Source organism: Ammospiza nelsoni, chromosome 2 (genome assembly GCF_027579445.1).
Source record: "Ammospiza nelsoni isolate bAmmNel1 chromosome 2, bAmmNel1.pri, whole genome shotgun sequence".
Lineage (NCBI taxonomy): Eukaryota > Metazoa > Chordata > Aves > Passeriformes > Passerellidae > Ammospiza > Ammospiza nelsoni.
Window position 1 is genome coordinate 24,852,863 of NC_080634.1, and position 15,359 is coordinate 24,868,221.

The window sequence follows — 15,359 nt, forward strand, 5'->3', positions numbered from 1 at the left end:
TGATGGAGATACAAAGAGCTGTACAGCTCATATATTGTGTCCTTGTGTATGTATAGCTGGAAATCTTGGGAATGTTTCAGGGAAGAACAGAGTTCATTATGGAACTTATTGCTCATAGCAAGTATTAATACACACTCTTCTGGTCCATGCCAGGAAGCTTACCAATAATTTTATTTATAGAGCCTCATCTGTCTTAAAAGGGAGATACAAACAATGGGCTTTGGGTTGGTTTCCCCATGCCCCACCATCCCCTTTTAAATCTTCTTCCTAAGCTTTTGCCTGAGTCTAGTTTCTAGGAGTATGTGTTCTCTGCAATGATTTTCAGATTTTTTTTTTAAAGGAGTGGAGAGTGGGATGATGGAGGGGTTAAGAGCTGCTACAGCTCTGCCATATGCATGAGAGGAGACTGATGAGTGTGTGCTGGAGCTTCGTGTGCACGTGCAAACGGGGATGACACAAAACTGGGATCTCACACAAGAAGACACTGACACTGTTTTGTCTACGGCAAAACAAACCAGGGCTGCTGTACCAAAAGGCTTCAGCCTCTGGTCTTATTCAGCAAGTTATTTGATCACCCCTTACAGCTGGGCTTTGATCTACAGATAGCCCTTTGAAGATCCTTATCCTGTGTGAGATACAGATGCATATATTTCATGTTTCTCTTTATCAGGTAACTGTGTACAATGCAACAATGCCTGCATGAAGTACTTAGCACATTTCTAAAATGTTTCTATTTCTACACAAGTGAAAGGAAACAAAAATGTTACCAATGCCAGTAATATGTCACAATCAAACTGAAAACATCATAAACATATTCATAAGCAAAGCTCATTAACTGCTTTTCCTACAAAAGGCTGCACTTTTTTCATGGGCTGGATGGAAGTTAAGTAGAATAGTAACAGGTACACCAGCCAAAACTGCAGGTTTCAAGAAAATTTAGTCAAAACTGCAAATTTCAAGAAAATCTGGCCAATTTTTTAAGCACTGTCCTGAATATTTAATTGGTTATCTAGAAAGGCCACTGAATGAATCAAAACTACACAAAGGAACCATTACAGCCTAAGATTTTGTTCTTATTAACATGAACTAGAATGAAGGAATTTTGAAAATGTACTGGCCCTCTTGAATAAAGCAGAATAAAAAAAGGAGTTTGATCAAATCTTCTCTAGCCACACCCTCTCTGGTTAGCAAGCAGGTTCCTTCTTTTAGTTTTGCTTTCAGATCAGCAGCATTCAGAGGACCTCTTGGGCTGTAACAGACTGCACAGATCCCTCCACACTCTCATAAACTGTTTTCCTATTCTAGCTGAGCCCTGGCTGTGCCCCTGCTCCTTACTCTTCTTGGCATTCCTCATTCATCCCTTTCTAAAGGCTTTGTGTTGACTTGGTCTCCCCACCTCTGCCTTCCCCACCCTGCACTCATGAAGCTTCTTCCTTCTGCAGTTTTCCACGCTCTGCTGCTGTCAGCAATGAGATGGTCCCTCTCTCCCTTTGAGGGTGCCACCTAATCCAGGACGAAGAGCCAGCCTCAGGCAAACCTCAAGCACCTTTCTCCTCATAAGGATGAGCTATGCCCTTGTCAAGAGAACAGAACATACATTAACTGTGAACAAATAAAATTATGTAAATTCTGCCATTCACCTTAGAATTTGTCTGGCTGACCTTCAGGCATTGGAAAGCCTACTGCCTCATCCAAGCAAGGCACCTGAGCTTCCTATGTAGTGCATAAAAATGATCTGAAACAATATTTGCAGCGCAGCAATTATGGAAGCTAAGGAAGGATAAGTGCTTCTCTCTCTTCACATCATCATAGTTCTTCAGGTGACTTTTATTTTCAGGGCATTTTAGCACCAGTCATATCAAAGACTGATGGTTGCAGTAGGGAGCTGGACAAAATACTTGTTCCTACAAGCCATCAGCAAGAAGTAAAACAGTAGGACAACCTTTGTCATACAAGACAGGATAGGGGACAAGCACCTCTTGCAATGCTGATTGAAGCTACAAACTCTTTAACACTACTGTTACTGTGAGAACACCTTCAGATCAGTCCAAGAGATTCTTCACACAAGTTCTCATCCAAAGACAAATGCTTAAGTGTCAAAGTGAAACCTGTGGTCATAGGTGACCTTGTGCATGATACCAAAAGGGCTAGCTTGCCTTGGCTTGCTTCACATGTTTTCTTTGCAGCTCATACTCCCTCCAAACTCTAGCAAACCACTTGTGACATGTGTGCTTCCTGATTTGTTAGCTCTGCCTTGGTTTATGTTGCTCCGTTTCATGTAATAGGTCACTTGGAAATCAACATCAGCTGCTGCAGAACACAATTTTCTACTCCTGCAGCAACTCAAGGTCCAGTTCATCACCCTAAACTAACCCTTCTGTCTCTATTACAGAGAAAAATTACATAAGATGGTGGTGCTGTTGCCACTGTAAAAACTTTAACTGGGGAAGAATTTTGCCTTGAAACCTGGGGTCTGCCCGTAGAAAGGTGCTTCAGAAAGCTTCTAAATACAAACCCAGGTCAGTCTTAAAGAGCATGCAAGAGGCTTCTTCAGTTTACATTTCACAAACCAATCCAGAACAGAAGTCACTTGTTGAGTGACATGTTTTCTCTTTGTGTTCCACATGAGCTGCAGCAATGTCACGTACAAATAGAGTCAGTATCAAAGGCCTTACACAGACTTCAAGGGAGTCAGTGTAACCTGAAAGTGCTTTTGTACTTTCCACATATCACCAAAAAAAATAATCAAGCCAAAGTAACCTCCTTTAAACACACACACTAAACTCCCCTCACCTTTGAATTTTTATCACAAGCCAAACTCAAGAACCTGGAAAAGCTGCAAAGTCTTTATAGTATTTAGCCTAACCATCTCTCCCCTTAGCACTGCACACTTCACCTGGACTTCCAGCCTGTCTTATCCTGGCTGATGCCAGAATAGATTACTTACTGTCCATTCTGACAAGGTTCTCATACTTTTAACTGAGCCAAGTCTGTGTGTCTGCAGTTCTCTACAGGAAAAAGGATGGCTGTAAAGGTTTGTTCAGCAAATGAATTGATCTGATCCAGGCAACAGTAGTCAAATTTTCAATTGCAAGGCCTATAAAAAGTGCACGTGAGGTGAAACTCCTTCCAAAATCAAACAGTTTTGCAACAGTAGCAGCAACGTCTCAAACCATAGTTTATTCTATTACGTAAACTTACTCTTGTCTGACTAAAAAAAAATTAAAAAAAAAATTCATCTACTTTTCTGTTTATTTTAAAGTCAGTCAACCTCCAAACTACCAGTCTGAAGCCCTGTGTCTTTCAAAAGTTTTGTTAACAGACCTAAAATTATATTCCACACTCCAGTGTTGGCAGTGTTCTGGAAGCTCACAAGTCTGTCCAAGTTGCTACTCTGTCTCCTCCTCACCCTCCATCCCCTCAGGCACTTTGCTTCTCTCTGTTTCCCTCCCGCACCTTCCCACCACTCCTCCTCCCTGGCATCCCAAAGGTTCTGCACCAGCTCTCTGCAGGTTCTCTGCTGTGGGCAGCACACATGGCACATTTGCCAGCCTAAGACACTATTTTCACTGATCTTGGTGCTTCTGGTTGGTGTTTAAGTGATTCTAATGATAAGTGTCCTGCTCAGAAAGTTTGTGTACCTGTCTGCCATTGCCAATGTGCTGAACTTGGGTAGCCACACACCTGAGGTGTAAATTAGAGTGGATGATGAAATCTTGAAGATAATTGAGATACCAAATACAAGCTGGTCACAAAACAGGAACAAAGATAAAATATCCACCTTGTCCCATTATCTTGTCCCATTATCTGGGTGCCATAAGGGATATTTATGTTACTTGACAAGCTGGAAAAACAAAAAATTTAACAACCGAAAAGCAATTAACCCCACAAGACATCAGAACATGCAGTATAACTGTAAATTTCATTACTAGATGCTTTAAGTTTGAAAGGTGACATGGTCCTACTGATGCTTTTCCAATGCCTTCCAAGGCACCCAGAATATAATCTATTTATTAATTCACCTGTAAAACAAGGACAAAAACACACTAGGCTGCAAAAGATATTTCGAGATTTTATTAATTCAGATTAGCAAAATATGTGAAGGGCCTCCAGTAAAAGTCACTACGAGATTGCAAGACATTATTTTTCATCTGCAGGTATTTTGGCTGATTTTTCCCCAGTAAGAACAAGAATAATTACAAATCACCTTTTCCTCTGATTTTTTTTGAGATTAAATTCTACATTTGCAGAGCAGTCTAGGTATTGGAGCTTTACACTTTGCAAAGCAGAAAAAAATGCTCTGAAATTCTACTGAGACTTCCCAAGCTGAACCAATTTTGGACCATTCACTTCAACAGAAGATGGAGATGGCTTGAAAGACAAAATTCACATGTCTGCTGCAAACCCCAGAGATCATTTTCATTTGATTCTTAGCATCAAATGCGAGAGACCTTCCCCTTCCATTTTGTGCCCTAAAGCCTCTCCAGTGCAACCTTGGAGGCAGCAGTGCTGCCATCTTCCTACACAGTTGTGAGCAGCCCTGTTCTGATGGAAGGAATTACTCATTGTTTGTGTTACAACTACTTTTTAAAAGCTCCTGCTCTGTTCAGGACTAGCTGTATTAGCCAATGTGCCTATACATAATAACAGATGGTTCTTGGCCTGGAAATCTCATAGGAAAACTTATAGGAAGAGACACAAAGAACAGAAAATAGCAGCATGGACCCCATTTTCTGGAGTGGGGAAACCAAGACAGTGAGACAGTAATTTTCCAGGGGCGCAAAAGAAATACGCAATTCACAAGAATGCAAGTTCAATGTCTAACTTTCAGCTCATATCTTTAAAATCTCAGATCCGTTCCTCAACTATTCTCTCTCCTTGATGTAATGCTTTGTAATTCCTGCGTAGCACTCTGATGATAAGCCACAGTCTGCAGAACTCAGACTATACCAGGTCACCTATGGGAACCTGAGAGCTGCCGTGGGAATATGAAGAACTGCTGCTTACCCATCTTCCACCCTGGCCACATTCTAGTTCCTTGATGTGGGAAATCAATGGAAGCAGAGAAAAGAAAAACTTCTTATTAGAAGTATTGAAGGGAAGTCCCATTTGCACATCAGACACAGTCTATCATACTGTAAGTGAAAGAAGCTGATAAAAATTCAGCTCAGGTGGCCCTGCAGCAGAACAGAGAATGTCAGCCTGAATCAAACAGACCAGCAAATTATTCAGCAAGTTCTCAGAAATTGAATTAAGCATTTTATATCCAGCTTCTAAAATGCTTTTGCTTAGTTAACAGTATCCCCAGGCAATGAGACCAGTGATATATACTGGAAACTACTGTTGCAGTTTTTCTCACAACAATGCTAAGGCTGGCCGTCAGCAGTTGATGAGAGGAGGAAGAATAATAACAATAATAACAAGAACAATACCCATCATCATTGTAAATGTGAAACCAGACTACTGCTTTTTGTTACAGAAGGGAAGGCTTAGGTCACGGTATTTGTTTTCATCCACTTTGAAGCCTTCATTAAGGTAGTTCAAACAGAAAATAACTGCAGATACAGAATCACAGAAAAAGCTGCCTTGGAAAGGAGCCACAAGGATTGCCAATCCAACTCCTGACCTGGCACAGGACACTCCAGGAGTCACACCATGTGTCTAAGACCATTGCCCAAATGCTTCTTGAACTCTGTCAAGCCTGGTGCTGTGACCACTTCCCCGAGGAGCCTGTTCCAGGGCCCAGCCACCCCTTGTATGAAGAATCTTTTTCTAATATCCACCCTAAATGTCCCCAGACACAGCTTCAGGCCATTCCCTCAAGTCCTGTCACTGGTCAGCACAGAGAAGAGATCAGTGCCTGCCCCTCCTCTCATCCTCACAAGGAAGCTGTAACTGCAGTGAGCTCTGTCTTCAGTCTGCTTTTCTCCAGGCTGAGCAGCTCAAATGACCTCAGCTGCCCCTCATACAGCTTCCCCCTTCTCCATCCTCATTACCCTACTTTGGACACTCTAACAGCTTCATACCCTCCTTATGTTGTGACCAGAGCTACACACAATATTCCAGGTGAGGCCGCCCCAGCTCAGAGCAGAGTGGGACAATCCCCTCCCCTGCCTGGCTGTGATGCCGGACCTGATGCCCCCAGGACAGGGCTGGCCCTCCTGGCTGCAGGGCACTGCTGGCCCAGGTTTACCTTTCCATGGACCAGGACCCCCAGGTCCCTTTCCATGGCGCTGCTTTCCCCATTGCTTTCTCATTCTCAGTCTTTCTGTACATGCCAGGTTGCCCCATTCCAGGTACAAAATCCAGCACTTTCCCTTGCTGAACTTCATATGGTTGGTTATTGCCCAGCCTTCTCATTTATCAAGGTCTTTTTGTGGGGTCTCTGACATGGAGGGAGTCAACAGCTCCTCCCAGTTCAATATAATCTGCAGACTTGTTCAATATCCCTTCCAGCCCTGCATACAAGTAATTTATGCTCTGTTGAAGAGCAGAGGGCCAAGGATGAAGCCCTGCAGAACCTCACAAGTGACAGGTCACTAGTCTGATGTCACAACTGTAACCCTTTGTGACCAACCTGTGAGCCAGCTGCTCATCCATCCCATGACGTGTTTATCCAGCTGTATGCTGGACACCTTGTCCAGAAGGATCCTGTGAGAGACAGTGTCGAAAACTTTACCAAAATCCAGAAAGATTACACCAGCTGGCTTCCCTTGATCAACAGGGTGGGTCACCTTGTCATAAAAGGAAATCGGATTTGATAAGCAGGACTTTCCCCTCAACAAAGTAATGCTGGCTGTGACCAATGACTGCATTGTCTTACAGGTGTTTTTCAACACCTTCCACAATAATCTTCTCCATAACTCCGATTTCTCTCATTTGACAATTTATCATCAAGAGTATCTAAGATACACTGTGATCTGCAGCTCCCTTCTTGTTTGGCTGCTACTACTTCTACTACTGATAGTGTTGACCAAGCAGAGCCTGAACAAGAAGTCCTCTGGGATAAGGAAAAGAGAAAAATAAGTAATGTACTTCTAGGAATTCACCATTCATAATCTGCTGACTGAAAAACATGAAACTTTCTGGGACAGTAACAGCCGACTTCAGGATACTCACAATCACAAAATCATCATGGTTGTGATGCCTTGAGAGGCTACCTAGAACAGAGGCTAGACAGTGCTAAAGGAATAAAGTAGATATTTATTAAAAAGGCCTTCAAAGAATACACCTTGGGCATTACAAGAGCCTGGCTAAGGTTACACCCAAAATGGATGACGGGTCACACATTTCCACACTTTTGTAAATTTTGGCCCATTACATATTGAGGTTAATTGTCCCATAACAGCTTCAGGTTATGAAGCCCCATCCTCCCAGTTTGCTCTCCACAATTCGCAGTTGTTTATAATTTTGAGCCTGAAGCTGTAACAGTGTCCTTGGTTCTCGGGCTGGAAAAAGATTATTTTGTCTAACTAAACTGAGGAGAACTTGCTAACACTTTATATGAAGTTCAGAGTTATATACTAATGCAGTACAGAATCTGGAAAACATGAAAGCTAAAACTTAAGGCGTCAGTTGTGTGGAAAAGTTAACTGTTCTACTGCCCTTTTTCAACATGGCTATAACTTTCTCTCTTGCACAATTTCATCAAGCAGCTTTCTGTGTTCACTCTTGCTAACTGCCATCTACAGAGCTCTAGAAAAAGCACTTGCTGTTCTACCACATTCTACCTTTATTATTTTCTTAATTTTTAAAAAATGAAATATCACTCATATTACCTCATAATGTGAAGTATTTGCAACAGCACAACATAACCAATATGTTCCAACTAGAGGCTGGGATGAATTCTAGTAAAGGACAAGGCTATCTACAGTCAACAAAAACCTGAGGCATGCATGTAAGCAAATGCTCTTAATCTATTCAAATCAAAGATTCTACAAACACACAAGGTCACCGTGACCAGAGTGCTATGAAACCAAAGGGGAAAATAGTTGTTTAATGTGGTAATAGTATAATTTTCTTTCCCAGACAGAATGACCTCAGAACTTGCCAAATCTTTTGGAAACATTGCTCCCTTTTTGCAAGGAAAAAATGAAGATATAAGCTGGTTTATTTTCCTGAATATTCATTTTCTGGTATTTTATATATCAAAAACATTGCTGTCCAAGGTAAAAGAGTGATTTGCCGTCTGCTGTAACCAAACAGAACACAATGGAAGCAAAGAAAACAACCACAAATTTAACCCAGAACCATCATATTCTCAAAAAGGCTCTCACCTTGCCTTTATGGACTGAATATATTAATTAATCTATTCTTAGGAACCTCTGCAACTACAGCAGAACCTTAAATAGAACAGTGTAAAGGAAAATGAAGGGAGAAAAAAATACTAAAAAAATGAGAAGAAAGGGAGACAGACATCCTCTGACTGCAGGAGGACACTACAATCTAAAAGTTCTGATGATCAGCTATTTGTATTACTGACAAAGACTTTTCATAAGGGGGAATACACTCTTATTTTTAAACAGTATTAAAACCCTCCCACAGGCCAGGTAAATCACATTGTAATCCAGAGCAGCTGTGAGAAACAAGTCCTGGAGAGAACCCTGCAGACTACCTTTGATCAACCTACCAGTGCAGGATTACATTGTATATTTGTCTATACTAGGCTGGTATCACATAATCAGCGGCTATGTTAGAAGCCTACCTCTTTCTCTACAGTAGTGGGAACCAAAACTTTTCCCTTTAATCCATCTAAGATACCTAAGCAGAGATACAACAAAGATATGATATATTGATTTTGTATTATTTAGACACAAACCAAGCAAATGCTGAAAGAAACTAGGCAAGCACTTCTAAAACTTTGTGTGGTCACTTTTAAAATAAAATTTGAGCCATCAGTATGAGATACTTAATCAGTAACACTATGCTGAAGCATGGCATTTATTCAAAGTTTGGAGAGAACATTACCAGGAAGATACAATGCAAACAGGGTGTGGAAGCATTCATTTTGCAGAACAAGACCTACAGATGGATAGTTATTACCAAAACTCTGCGCAATCAGAAAAACTCCACCTCCTCAAGGCAGAATAGACAAATTTATGTAACTTACAGCATTTATAAGAATCTTGTGTTCATCACAGCTGCTTAAAATAACCAATTCTTTAATAACACACACCTACTTCTTTGATTTGTGCTCAGTCTGAGTGCAAAGGGAGCCTTTATGATTTCTAAGCTAGTCTTTCAGTCTTCATTCCCACCTACGTACAGATGCAATTAGTCTTTGTAATTTCAGATCAGATTACATGTCCTTCTGTGTCTGCAGAGCTGATCAGTACCAAGGTCTTGACCAAAAAAAAATGAGTTTTCTTAAAAAGTAAATATTCTAGGTGCAGCTTAAACCCTTACCAAAATGGCTGGTCCTGTGACACTTTTTGGGAAAGGCCCAAAAACATCCAGCTCCAGGACATCCTGGCACATTAGCCATTCTGGAGAGTAATTAGGAGATCTCCATGGTAGTTCAGCAAGTCAAGGAAGATCAGTAACCAATGCTGTAAATGCTCTGTGGCACAGATCTGCTTTCCTTCAGTCTCTGGGCTCATGTTAAGTTTCACTCCTATTGCTAAAAGAGGGCAAGTTATTCCAGCCTGGAACGAGGTGAGAGGTACCCCGAAAGAAACATTTCCAAGCCAGAGATAGATTGACATAAGGGAAAGACAGAAATGCAGATTGGAACACTGAAGCTGATGCTCCTTTCTAGAAGGACATACAGAATCTTTGACAAAATATTGTAACTTCCTGCAAATGTCCAGAAATCAGTTTAAAACATGTCTTGTCATCAGAGGATACTAAAATATCATAATGTCAGGTAGTAGAAGAAACTCCAAAAAAAACCCCCTACTACATAGGCTAGAGGGGTTTTGGTAGTCAACTAATTATAAAAAAAGGCATTGCAGCAACTGGAAATGAGATGCAAATATACTCTCAGCCCTCTCCCAGAGGGCACAAACACCTTCTCTCCAGAGGACAAAAGCAGCAGACTCTCCAGTATCATGCCTCTGTGGTGGCAGTGGCCCTGGTAATAGACAGTGCACTATCTTTTATTAACTATTTTAGCAGATTACTCGAATTTGGGACCACTGAACTCAAGACCAGTGAGCTCATATCCAGGATGTGTTTAGGCAGCAACAGTTGCATTGATAACACATTCAAGTTCAGTAGCGCTGGAGCCACAGACAAGGAGTGGCAGATAAAAGCGTTTTTTTTCCAACTGTAACTTTGCCAACATGCCTCAATCATACTGGATTTAAAGTAGAGTTAGGTCTTGAGGGCTCTGTCAATATTTAGTCTCCTGATGGAGACTGTCAGTCACCACTAATAACAGCAAATTTCAATCTAGCCATCAAGAATCAAAGTGAGCCTACAAGCTCCAGCTCCACATGACACTGAACTGCCATCATATGACAGCAACCTTGTGGCAACAACAAGCCACATCTAAAGCAAACCACTTGCAAGTAAAGGGCTCCTCCACTACTACTGCTCTGATTTTTGTTCTAATCTTTGCACACAGACATACTGCCCTGGGGCTGAAATCCCTCTTGCTATCAAACGCCTGCCCATCACCTGCAAAGAGCGGCTTGGAGGAGACAGTTGGCAAGAAACACAGCTCTAAGTTGGTCACTTCAAAACTGTGAGCAGATCATCCATGCCACTACAAAGGACATATACATGTGATCAAAGCAAATAGGGCAGCAGGGGTAGGGTGGGTATCAAGGCCTGCCAGACATCTGCAGTACATATTCAGAAGCAAAAAAGACATCAGGAGAACTTACTATGATCATTAAATTCATGCCTGTAAAAATTACTTATTGGATTCTTGACTCTCAGCTGCTCCCAGGGCTACACAGAGCTTTGAGAGGAAGAACAAATAATTATGAGTTTTGTTCCTGGTGCAGCCAGTGCAGACTCCATGCATTTTAAACCAGGGAAAGCAATTCACTGCCACAGGTGCAGTGTTTGGCATCCACAGACATAGGCTTGTTTCTGGCAAGAAACTGTAATACTGCTGGAGGTAAATTTCAAATCATACACCAATATACGGACAGTCTAAAACAGTGGTGACAACACCTAGTTGCAGTCACATTACAGCTATGAGTCATTAGAGCACAGCTATCTCAGCACTTCCTTTCTTCTAGATCCCCTGCCTGTGCACGAACAGGTGACATGGAAAAAGGCAGGAGAAGTCCCGAACTTACAGACACCTTGGGGTTTAGGAATCAGCAGTGCCAGCTCAGAAAAAGGGGGCTGCACTAGAGGGAAGAATGCACCTCCGCAGATAAAAACTACCCTGTCTCCCAACTAAGAGCCTTAGCTCTGTCTAGAACACGTTCTCATTAGACCTGGAGAAATTAATGTAGAAATTAAAAACTGAAAGGACAGAGTCAGATGATTGACCCTAAATAACATCTAAGCAATTCAATCATGTCTTTACTATTGCTGGCTTAAACAGCAGGGTATTGTAACTGGTATTGATTGGTCTGTTTACTACTCAAGCTAGTAACAGTCTGCATCTGAATGAAAGTTTTTATTTTTATTACTTGACTCAGACTATCTGAGCAGATTATCAATTACATTAAAATTTTCTTCAATAAAGAGTTAGATTAAAACAATCTTATTTCTCTTGAAAGACATTATGTATTTCATTGTCAACACTCTCATCAGGGCTCACTAGGCTATAGGGAGAATCCACACTGGAATAGCTATAGAGGTATTAACAGAAAACAAGTACTTGGAAGCTCAAAAATAGCCTTTATATTCCTTTACATCTTCCACTAAACTATTCTTTATATGATGCACTATGAAAATGTTGTGCTGATAATGTAGCTCTAGGAATGAACATGAACATTGTAGGCCTCACATATACCTGTTTTTCACTGCTAGAGATTCACAGGAGGTCTATAAAAACAAAAATCTTACAGCAACAGTGCTCTTTGGCTCATAGCTATCCCTGTTTAACTGATGTGATTAACTGAGGCAGAAAGATATTGAACTTTTTGTCCAAGGTCACACAGTGAGGTCAGGAATGGAGCTAAAGCAGACTCCAGCTCTTTCAGTTCACTGCTTTGTTTTAACCATCTAATCTCCCTTTCAGCTCTTTCATGCAAAAGTACAAATGACTTGATACACTGTTACTCTTAGAGGTACAAATCCCCAATGTAAAAAGAATGCAGGTTAGGATTTAAAGCAAGCGTATGAAAATCCCCTTTCAGTCCACAGGATGCAGAAATATTGCAGCACACCCCACCACTTTAATAGTATCTCACAACAGAAGGGACTTGAGTCATGTTTAGAGTACTGCCAATTCCAAGTTAAAAGCTCTTAGGAATACTAAAATTTATGCAGTCAGCCAGGAACATGTAGCTGATGTAGACTCTTGGAATAATGTATTATAACCAACTTTTTAATTTGCATATGAACAAAGTTCAAAAAAAAACCAAAACAAAAAACCCCCACCTTAATTTCTACAGCATTTTTCAAGTGTTTTATGAATACTAAGTAATCATCCTGACAACTCCATGACAAAATGGTACCAAGCAGTTATTTCAATATAGAAGCTGCACAAAGATGTGAAAACTAAAGCTGTAGCTTCAGACCTAAGTAATAACAAAAAGCCTCTAACTGCTCCAGAGGCCCAAAATATATAAACATTAGTGAAATGAAATATCAATGCCAGCAAACTCAAGTGGTGACAGGATTCCCTGGCCACCTTCCCCTTGTTCCAAGGTTTTCCATTACAGACTTTACAACCCGGTCCATGTTAAAGCAAGCCAAATCAATGCAGAATAGGTTGCTTTCTTTTTCTTCCTTACTGACCTTAAAACAGCTTTTTTTCATAATGCACACCATGCTGCATTTACCCCTACCCCTCCAAGCATTTTCATTTCTTTACAATGAAGGAGAAACACAACTTCATTTCTGTCAGACTTTGGTCCAGTTAGTAACTTTTACCTCCAAGTAATAGTGTGTACTGAAAGTTGAAAAGACACGTGTTCTGTAAGAATCAGAACTTTTAAAGTCCTCTTCCTAGTTTTCTAGAACAGCTACCTCTTTGTCATAGATGAAATTTAAAAATTTTTTCCTTTCAATTTTTTTTCCTTTCTTTTCAACTTCACCAATAGAAACACAGTGAAATAACATCCAGCAAAAAAATATGTAATTTAAGAACCTGCATAGTAAGATTTGATAGTGTATTTTAAAAAAGGGCTTAAGTGATCCAGACACACCATGAAAATCAGTGGGACCTGAAGTCATTTCATAAGCCCCATTCTTATTTGTAATTTAAATATCTGGATGTCAGCATTTCAAAACGTAAAGTTTTGTGTGCATAGCAGACTGATGATGCCTCCCCTCCTGAAAAGCTGCAGTCTTGTGTGACATTCAGACACCTTTTTAAACAGTTCTTATTAACATTGCAAATAAACATTTTCAAGATGGGCATCAGTATAACTGCTGGCCTTTTACAGGGGTACTGCAAAAATAAGTAAAGAGTAAACAGCTGTTTATTATAGCAGATATGGAGAGAACCTTCCACTTCCAAGGCCCACATATTAGCCACAGAGGCAAACCAGGACAGAGAGGAAGAGGCGCATAGAAGGAGCCTGAGACCTGACTAGAGAATGCAACTGGAAGACAAGAACAAGCATCACAACTGGACTACAGAAAGGCCTGAGGTGTGACCACCAATGGCACAAAAGAATGAGCTGTGATTAAAGAGGCTGACAGCACACCGAGAGTACAGTGAGCCAGGCAGACACTCAGCAGAAAAGTGCCAGCATACCAGAAGGATGCAAGGAGCAAGCAGGATCTGCAGAAAGGCATATATCCTACTGCAGGTACTATCTACTGGGGACAAGTGTTCCACAAGCCGGAAATCTGCCACACTGAACCCTTCAATTAGACCACAGTAATTTTGGGAGTGAGCATGTTCAGCACAGCTCTTTCCAGAGAAGTACCTTTATTTCATCACCTGCTTTCCAGGTATGATAGGGTCTTCACACATGACTACCAAGAGCCTCAAACCAGTTTTTTTGTTTAGTTGTCTTCCCTACTACCACACAGGAGGTTTTAATAAATTATTTATAAGGTGGTTTATAATTAAGGATATTTTTGGCAGAGAGCTTTACTGACCTGCAGTGCTAACAAACTAGTACCCGCTTATAGAAAGCAGTCCAGAGTTCCAGTTCATTTTTAGCATTATACACTTGTTATAAATTGTTATCTTAATAAAGTCTAATCCTCAAAATAGAAGAATTCTAATTCTTTCTTAAAACATATACATCCTGTAAAAACCAAGAACAGACATGTTAACAAACATTCACACCCGATTCAGATATCTGATGTGCCACAAAGTAATTATTACATTTGTTATGTATTTAAGATATAATTAACAGAACAGGTGATTGGCAAAGATTCATTATATAAGTCAAATTCCAACGACCTTCAGTCACTTCAAACAGCACTTTGCCTTGAAAGCAATGACAGTGATTTCAGTGGCAGATAAGGTACTCTGTAACAGGAGCAAAAGTGACCCAAATGAGTCCATTTTTGTAGTGAACTTGGTCTTCTCCTGTGTTTTTGAACAGACTGCACACACATCAGAATCTATCATATGTAAAAAGACAAGCTATAAAGAGATCCAGATCTCTTAATGATAATGCACTATTTTCATGACACTTAGATGTTCCTTAACCACTAGAACATCAATCAAGTCCTAATTATCTTCATGGTCTGCATATAACCTCTTTCGGTAATGAAACTGCTGTTATGGTTTCTGCTACTCCTATTTTAGACAAATACTGTAACCACAAAGCACAGGTGTGAGCTTCTCTGGCAATTCCAGTTGGGAATGACAAAAGCCAAGATACCTTAGCCCCTTTATCCTTGTGGACAAGCTACAAACACTGTCTGAAGAGACAGATTAACTTCAGGCAATGATTAGTCTTGACAGCATCTGCAGTTACTGTACATAGGCTTTATGTGCTTGGTGAATCAATTAATTTGCAATTTAGACAGAAAACAGTGCACAGAAATAAAACACAGTTGCCTGTCTTCCAAACATACCATTAGTGGAACTGCTCTGAAGTCAGCGTCCAAAACTTACAGCCTGTGCTTCCACTAGAAGCAGGCAGGTACTCATTTTCACTTCACAAGTCAGACATTAAACCATTACCAGGGAAACACAAACAGCATCACTAGGTCACTGAGGAGCAAGAGATCTGGGAGACAGGAAATTAGTTCCCCCCTCTGTGGTTTTCTTCTGTTACCCAGAAAACCCATCAGTTTATACATCCCTCAGTCCCACA

General features: G+C 40.7%; 1 protein-coding gene across 1 annotated transcript in view; it reads right to left on the reverse strand.

Moving 5' to 3' along the window:
* The window catches only part of NME7 (NME/NM23 family member 7), an 88,741-nt gene that overhangs the window by 18,759 nt on the left and 54,623 nt on the right, over positions 1–15,359 (reverse strand). The window lies entirely within an intron of this gene.